At 29.8% G+C, this 9,782-nt stretch overlaps 1 long non-coding RNA gene across 1 annotated transcript; it reads left to right on the forward strand.

The window, feature by feature from the left end:
• The first annotated feature begins 7,275 nt into the window (after positions 1 to 7,275).
• LOC105799129 (uncharacterized) lies at positions 7,276 to 9,238 on the forward strand. The gene is made up of 4 exons (XR_001135478.2): positions 7,276 to 7,992; positions 8,103 to 8,175; positions 8,293 to 8,359; positions 8,910 to 9,238. It is a non-coding gene; the product is annotated as an uncharacterized LOC105799129 (long non-coding RNA).
• Positions 9,239 to 9,782: the final 544 nt, after the last annotated feature.

Below are 9,782 nucleotides of genomic sequence, written 5' to 3' on the forward strand. Positions count from 1 at the left end.
CTACCAATAACATATACGAATCCTATGGCATGTCAACTCTACCCTGACTATGTCTAGCATCGTTTAATAGGGCGATTACAGAAATTAATAGAGTAGTTACAAGTAATAGTCATTCTCTAACATAAATTCAATAAACACATATTATGCCACTTACTTCTCATCAAGATAACATAATAATCAAACATCACAATATCATAGTGGATTCTGTATATACTTACCTATCAACTTACCATTTATACTAAAATTCAACATGGAATAGTCAGACACATTCATAGTGCCATTATCACTACAATTCAATAAGCTTGGCTACTTAATTAAATTCACAAAAAAGAGAAAACAAATTATGAAAGTACAAATCGATATCGCTAATCCTCGATGACTTTCGCTTTCCCTTTATCTGTCGACAGAACGATTTCGTCTTTAACTATGTACAACAAATCTGATTGTAAACATGATATTAGTTTCACACAATCACAACGAAACACATCAATTGAACATAAATTACATCTTATTTAGTTTAGTCACTATAAGCCTTAATAGTCAAAATGTTCGTATCTTTTGATATTTAATATCAAATCAAAATCCAATTTCATATTCTTCCATTAGGGACCCAAGCTTTCAACCTATAACATATTTTTTAAACAGCTTACATTGTATTCAGTTTAGTCCCTAATGCCATAAAATTAGCTAACAAGCTTAGTTAAATTTATAATAAAATCCAACACTTTTCACCACTTTCTAACTTAGTCCTAACATAATCTGAACTCATAATTCATAATTTTATCTCTACCAAGTTTAATCTCATCAATTATCCATTAATAGCAACTTGTATTTAACTTAACAATTTGGAAATCAAAACATGGGTATGTGAGACTAAGCTTAGATGATCAAATATATGTAAAAATCACAAAGAAAAAGCTTAATTGCCTTATTCAGTTTGATGTCCGAATGGTTGTGGAAACTTAGAATTTCTTTCTTTCTTTTTCTTAAGGTTGGACGACAGTTTGGGAAAGAAGAATGAATATTCTCTTCTCTCTCCCACTCACTTGTTATATATACTTAGATTAATAGAATAATTAAAATTAAATAAGTCACTAATCTTAATTAACTAAATGAATTATCATTATTTATTATACATAGTGGAAATGGATTGAGTGGATTGTTCCATCCACTAACTCATGAAACATTAATGGTTAAATAAATCATTATATCCTTTGAATAATTCCTAAATAGACCCTCAAGCATTTTCTAAATTAAAACTTAATTGCGATTGCACTTTTGCAATTTAGCCATTGTACTATAATTAACGACTTCCTCGATTTAATAATTCGATAATTCTATAATATATTATTGTACTAAATACATAAACTCTTCTATCCATAATTTTACTAACTCGATTTATGGAATTCGACTTTGAAATCGCATTTTTTGATACTGGTCAAATTTGGGTTATTACACTACTACTGCCACTATATATCGAAAAACTATTGGTAAACTCCAATATCTTTCATTTACAAGACTTTATATTTGTTTGATATGAACAAACTTTCTTAGTTTATGCATGCTCCATCATTCATACATTGGAAAGCAATGAAACACACTCTTCGATACTTGAAACAAACCTCCAACTATGGTTTTCGATTCATTCGTCATTTGGATCCAAGTATTTATATGTGCTTAGACATTGATTGGGCAGGTAATTATACTAATCGTAATTCGACAACTAGTTTTATTCTTTATTTTGGTCCAAACCTAATAAGTTGGTCCTAAAAAAAACAACCTACTATTGCCCAGTCCTCCACTAAAGCTAAATATTGAGAAATCACAATTGCTACCTCTAAAACTTGTGTTATGAAATTGACAAGAGAGCTCAACTTTCCACTATCTCATCCTCCAAAAACATTTTATGGTAATCAAGGTGCAACATCTCACAGTCAACACCTAGTTTTGCATAGAAAAATAAAGCATTTTGAGGTGGATTTACATTTCATTCATGATCGTGTTCAAAAAAAATTTTTGGATGCCACTCACATTTCTATGATTGATCAAATTGATGACACATTTACCAAAGCACTACAGAAAATTGCCATCATGCATAACTTCAACAAGCTAGGTGTTGCTCTACAACCTCGAACTTGAGGGGGCATATTGGCTAACCAAGTCATGAGGCACCTAGACTTCTTTTTAAAATTTGAATTTATTTAAAGTAACTTCTCTTATTTAGGAGTTTTTTAAATAGTTTATGTGTATAAATAAATGCTCATTTCAAGAATAAAACACAACTCACCCTCATCGTTTTCATAAGCTTCTTTATTTCTTTATTAAGACTATTTGTGAATTTTTTTTTATTCCATTGGTAGTAAATTGAATGTATATATATTGAAGATATTTAAAGACATATTAATTACAGCTTTGACGGTTAATTTTAGGTAGGGATAACATCTCTCATCCTTGACCTTGATTTTATTTAAAATTTTAATATTTAAATTCAATAATAAAAAATCTCTAACTTTTAGTCAATTCTTCTTAAAACATTAAATAATTTTTATATTTTAATTCTTACAAAATTAAATAAAATATTCTTGTTGAGTTACGTACTTACTTAAAAACGAATAAACCTCAGTTCCAAGAAATCATATCTTCTACCAAAGACATTCACTGAGGAAGCGAAAACGCTTTTGAAAGAAGTTATTCAAGACCAAATGGAACGTTTTTGACTTCAGGAACAATTATAAATAGAAAATTCTAACTTAATGGAATATAGAGAAATCACTTCTAAATTGCTTCCAATAGGATTTGAACCTATACCAAAGGTTTAGAAGACCTCTGTCCTATCCATTAGACAATGGACGTTTTTCATTACGATTTTTTGACATTTTGACTTTTTTTCTCTTGTTCGGTTTTTTTCTTTTCTCTTGGTTGGAAAAACTAAAGAACATGTGAAAAATTGTATTGTTAGGAATTGCGTATTTATTAATTCAATTCAATAAAATCAAATGAAAATAAAAAATGCCTAATGAAAATATATTTTAAGAGTTAAAATGTTATAAAATTTTACAAAAGTTAAAAAATGATTAAAATATATAAAAATTAGTTATAAAATTACAAAAGGGGTATTAGGGTAAAAACTTTTGGGCATGGTAATGCTAATTTCATCAAAATCTGTCCCTATTTGAAAACCCTCCCGACCTTGCCTCAAACTTGAAATTTAAGGGGAAAATCCATCCTTATAAGTCAAATTTGGGTTTTTTGTCCTCCTTAATTTTAAGTTGAAAATTCCAAATCATGTTACGGAAGTAGCTTTTAGAATGAAATACAAATATTAATTTTTATTATACCCTTCAAACATCATATGTTTATTTGGACAATAAACATTTCATTCTTTTTAACCAATTAGTATCAATTGTATTCAAATGAAACCACTATTCAATGTACAAACTTCTAATCAAGAAAAATAGTCAAGCTATACTAAAAGTTTACAGAGGGCAATGAAATACTACAACTTCATAATTAGACTAGACAAACACTATCACTTCAATGAAGACAGGGAAGATCATCCTTATTGAGAATGAGCGTCATCGAGGATGGATGTTTGTTAACCCAGCCTTCAAGCTCTAGTCTATCCTTGTAGCATTTTACTAGTAAATCAACAACTTTGTTAAAAAATCTTCTGACAAGAGAAATACACACTTGTGCACATTTCTTCTTCAAGCAATCGAAGCTATCCAAAATAAGACTAATACTTCATTTTCTATTAGAAAGCTACTTTTTAAATTCCTCCACTATCATATTAGAATTACATCCCAATAACACATGTTAAAAATAATTTTGTATAGCAATGCATCTTCCACATAAACCTATTTCTTTCTTCAATCATCACTTCCTTCAAAACATTCCTTTCCACAACCTAATGACCCCTCTTTTGATAGGCTTTTTGTATGCACCATCACAATTAATTTTGACCTAACTTTCCTTAGGCAGAGATCAACTTACTTGATCCACCCTAGCCTCCTTAGTTGCCTAAACCTGTTTTTAAGTGCTTTCTCTTTCATATTAAAGATTTCATTCATGGACTTCTTAAGCCTACTTATAATTCCAATTACATTCAATTCTTTAGTAACACGAACAAATTCACACCTCCCTTACCCTATGTACAAGCAAACTATAACCATATTAATTTTATCACATATTATTGCTCTTTATTGTTGGTATTATAAAATGCACCATATTATCCTTCACAACCCTTAATCCATGTCATCCTTCAAACCAAACACCACTTGTTGGATCACACCTCAAAATCATATGCTCAACACCTTTTTCTTCTTCTATATTGTAAATTGGGCAAATAAGACTATTAGATATTTTTGTTTTGAAGAGCTCATTAATAATAACAAGAGAGTTAGTGCACAACGTCCAAACAATGTTCTTGATTTTGCTAGGCATATTAAGACTCCACAATATCCACCATATCATTCTATCAATCAACTCAAAATTAGAATGACTTGCTTCCACCTTGTGTAGTATTTTCTTTTTCATAATCAATTTGTAACCTAATTTGACACTCACCTAATTAATTTATTAATCAATAGCTCATTGAGTTAATGTTGGCTATTATATATTAATTTAGATAATGTGGAAGAGTTGTTAATATAAAGGTAGTTTGCTTTTTGAATTTGCTTAAAAGTACTTAATTGATATTTGAACTTTTTTTTTACCTAATTGGTACCTGGAACTTGTATTTTGTCACTCGGGTTGGTACCTCCACATTAACGTCGTTAGTTTGTGTTGATGTGGTACTGATGGCCAATCCTATAGTGACACGTGGTAGCCTCTCAGTATGACATGTGGATGACATAAATTAAAAAAAATAAAAATCAATCAAAAAATATAAATTAATTTAAAAAGTATAATATTTTGGACAAGTTCAGGTACCAATTAGGCATTTTTGGACAAGTTCAATAGGCAAACTACATGTTAACCCTTAAAAAATTAACGTTGTTAACAAATTGGGTAATGTGTATGACAGGATATAAATTTAGGTACCAACTAAGTCTTCGTTTGTTTCACTGAAAATGGCTTCCAGAAAATGATTTCTGGAAAAATGACTTACTTTTTTGGAAAAGCTAATATTTTTTGGTGTTTGGATAAATTTGTGTAAAATATTTTCTATTGTGTGACAAATTTCCTGAAAATATTTCATAAAAGTTGTTTTCAATGAAACAAACATACATTTAAGAATTATGATAAGTAGTGAATTGATTACAAAGTCATGTTAAGGTGAAATTATAGTAAATAATGAATCTTCATGATGTTAAGGATTAAATTGTAAACTTTATGAAATTTATAATTGAAACAAGAGAAGTTTTATGCATCAAAATTTGTTATGTAAAATAATATATTATAATGAATTATTTGATTAAAGTGCTTATATGGTGAAAAATTACATGGAAATAGGTACTAAATTGAAAAAAGTAAAAAAGTTTAAGTGTGAAACAATTTAATATGTGAATAAGGAAATTATGATAAAAGTTTAATGAATGTGTTATGAGACGATGAAATATGCATAAAGTATTGTAAAAGTGAAATTGTGGGAAAATATGGATTTTTTATGATGAGAAGGACTAAATTGTTAAACTTGAGAAAATATGTGGATGAAATAATAGAAGTGAAATACATAGAAATTTGATATGTGAAACAAGATATTGACATAAATTATGTGATTAAAGTGTAAAAAGAAAGAAAATTGGTTTAATATGATTAATTAGTGAATGTTGAACTTTTATGACAAAAATGGGCTAAACTGAAAATTTATGAAAGTTTATAAGAAAATATTTGATAAGTGAAGAATGTAGTAGAGAGTCTAACATCCCGATGCTTTGACCCAATGTTTGGGTCAAGTATGGAGGTGTTGCAGTGAATAGATCTTTATCAGTTTAGAAAATATCTTATGGAAAAAAATTAGTAAGACATTTTACAGGAATGTAAAAAACTTTTTAGATATCATCTAAATACTTTTAGACAAATTCAAAAAATAAACTACATATTAATCGTTAATATAATTATGGGTGGTTTATAAATATGATTTGATTATTTTATAAAAATGTGCCTTACTAAAAACAATTACTCTTCGAAGGCAAAAAGTAATAAATAAATAAATAATGCAGAGTCATTGATTAATAAATATGATTGAATTTGATGTAGTGTACTTCATCGCATAGAGACATGGAAGTTTAAATATTGGACAAAAGCATAGAGACATGATGGATGTACTCCATTGGAATGGAAAGTTCAAAGAACATGCCCCCACCCTATTGCTCCTGACCTTTGCCAAAGCTTTGGCTGCTGTCTTGTGGCTTGTAGCGTCAAAGCACTTTATTTGTTGGCCTATCTATTTCTGTCATGTTTTCACTTTGAAACACTTTGTCTTAAAGCTTTCGATATTAATGGCAGCTATTTGACATTCACTACTCTTTATACTTATCATCGTTAAAACCTTTTATAGATTTTATAAATGCCTAATCATAAATTTGGTCATTAACAATTACATGTTTTTGTTAAAATAGCCTTAATTATATTTTTGAGTATTTTTGATCATCAACCTTTATTCTTTTTTTTCAAATTACTTTTTTAATAGATTTGATGAAAGTATCGTTAAAAAATTATCGGGATGATGTGGAATTTCATATATGAAATATTTTTAATGAGATATAATTTATTACTTAGATAGCCTAACATAGTAATTACATTGGAAAATAACTAAATAAATAATTCATGAAGTTAAAAAAATAAATCTTAATTTAAAGAAAATAAATGTAATTATCTAAAAAACTTTCAAAATGAATGCACACATGATCAGTATTTTCAGTTTGATTTATTAATTATCTTTTGAAACCTTTTTCTAGATAATTACGTTTATTTTCTTTAAATTAAGATTTATTTTTAATTTCATGTATGATTTATTTATTTTATTATTTTTCTCATGTAATTATCTTATTGAGTTACCTATGTAATAAATTACATCTTATTAAAATATTCCACATCATCCCCGTTAATTTTTTAACAGTACTTTCATCAAATATGTTAGAAATTAAAAAACAGTTTGAAAAAAAAAAACAAAGATTGACAGCCGAAAAAGGCTAAAAAATACAATTAGAACCATTTTGACAAAATATGTAAACGTTAGTGGCTAAATTTGTCATTAAGCCTTTTATAAAAGACATTATGACCTACAAAATAAACACAAACTTTTAAAGTTTAGTTGCCACATCCCAAAAATTGGGTTAGAAGAAATTGAGTTAGTAAACTAGAAGTTTTCTTGTTCCAACTTTTAAAGTTATGTTTCAACGGTTATGAAAAAAAAGAGTTATTGGTCTGGTGATTAAGAGTTAGTGAGTTCATCCTTGAAACCCAAGTTTGAATCCATTCCCTCGCATCATTCTTATTCAGCTGAGCTTTGAGTGCTGCCCCAAACACTGTGTCTCTCTCCAACATTGTTGTGTCGTCACTTCGCCTGTATTTTTCCAATCATATTACTAATATTTTTAATCATTAAGCCCTAAAACCCTCCTTTGTGTCGCCCAAAAATCAGCCTCTTCTTGATGTCATTAAACCTCCATTGTCGCCCTTCTCCTCCACTCGTGGTAGTGCCTGCTTGTTCCATTTTCCATCTCAGTTCTTTTTCTTCTATTGTCAATTATTGTTGATGTTTTTACAGCCAATTTATTACTGTTTTCATCCTCTAAAAGTCATCCCCATTGCTACCAAAAATCCTTCCTTATGCCGATCCTAAATCGATCTCTTTGTTGCCGCAGTTGGAAGCGTTGCTACCCTTAGAGCACCATTGTTTTGGCTGTTGTTTTTCTTTCCATTTGTTGCACATCCTTGCTGTCATTTTTGTCACTTTTTCCTTGTTTAAACAGCCCATCACCTTGTTGTTTTAGTGCGCATTCGATTTCATTTAAATCATCGTCATAGATCTAGTCTTCAGGAAGCGTAAGTGTTATTTTTCTGTTAAATCTTGTGTCATTTTTCTCCTCTATTATGTTATATTTTGGCTGATTTTCATTAGCATCATATGATTTTCGATGATTTTTATGTTGAAGGATCAAATCTAAACTCCTCTGGTCAGCAATGACGACAAACCTAATTCACATTTTCGTTTAGTAGCGAAAAAGTGTAAGTTGATCTACCGATGTTGGATCTAAAGTGTCGCTTATGTAGTACTGATTGGACGAACCCCATAAAGGTGTTTTAGGCTGATTCTAACCTTGATTTGTCCATGTGTGTGTTTAGATTCGTTCGTTTTAAGTTGTGGGAAATTGCGAATTCACAACTGGCGTTGCAGACTTGCGTAATTTAGGTATGGGACTTAGTTAAATGTGAATTGTGCATGTAAGTACTTCTTGGCTGATTTGGCCAAATGTTAAAAGCCCTATTTAGGATCGCCTAAATGTGAAATTGTCATATGTGATTGACAGATGGTTTGTCATTATTAAGGTTGATCATTTGTGTTTGTGATGTGCACTGCATTGTATATTATGAAAATTGTCAATATTCATTGGATGCATGTATAACATAAGACTCTCTGTGACGCTGCTCGAATTGATTATTAAGTATGCCTTGACTGTATTGTATGTTGTTTGTTTGTTACATACCATTGATTCCATTGATTGATTGATTAAAAGTCTGCAAGTCATACACTGAAGTTTTTATCGAACGCATGTTAAACATGCCATTGTTATGCACTATGACTGTTTCTGTCATGCACGATTGTGTTTCATTCATGGCATATCATATTGCTTTGCATGAGAATTGGGATTGATGGATGACAGAGGAGTTCCGTGGAGTTTTTGTAGCATTTAAAGTTCGCAATATTGTTGCTAATGCACTGCACCTGTGTATTGTAGCAGGTATTGGATATTGGTGGCTTGACCACATCATTGACAACATCGTCTGTATTTTATTGGCAGCTTGTTTGCATTATTGGTGGTTTACCACAATTTGTTATTGACAATTTATCTGCATATCTGGTAGCTCTTCCACATTACCGATAGCTTGTCTGCAAACTGTTATTAGTGGTTTATCCACACTAAGCTATAGCTCCTAATTATTTTGGTGATTTAGTAGACGGGTTTTGAGGAACTCGTTGTGTGTAGCTGATGGATGGGTAAAACCTTATTGTATTGTCATTCTTGAGCATGCTTATGCATAACGGTTGAAGGCATCATGATTCTATGAATTTTGTGTACTACTTTGGTAACCGATAATCTCTTAGCTTTTGTTCTCAATTGTTAAATGAGTTCCTCGCATGATTTGTAAGTTTTACATACTTTGTCTTTGATTAAAACTCACACTGGCTTTTTAAGCTCATCCCGTTAGTTTAACATTTTTTAGGTAGTCCGCAAGGTTAGGGCTCAAATTTGGCAATTTGGAGGTCTCATCTCGATTTTTATTAAATAAATTATTTTATTTTTTATTTAATTGGTTTGTAATAATTAATTTTTATGAATTGTGGCATGAGTTTAGATTTTAGGATATATTTAGTTATTGCATGCATGAACGTTAAGAATTGGATAAGTTAAATAATGACTATATTAATAATTGGTCATTAAAGTTAGTAATTATGGTTTTATTAACAAATTGTGAACACTAATTTTTCCACTGCAAAACTGGATTTTTGGAAACTTTGAATAACAAATAATAGTTAAATATGTAATATGTTTTTAAATTTAATGTGAATCTTTTAATTGGAATTTTAATTGAACTTGGCAAAAAGAAATGCC

Source organism: Gossypium raimondii, chromosome 9, assembly GCF_025698545.1.
Source record: "Gossypium raimondii isolate GPD5lz chromosome 9, ASM2569854v1, whole genome shotgun sequence".
Taxonomy (NCBI): Eukaryota; Viridiplantae; Streptophyta; class Magnoliopsida; order Malvales; family Malvaceae; genus Gossypium; species Gossypium raimondii.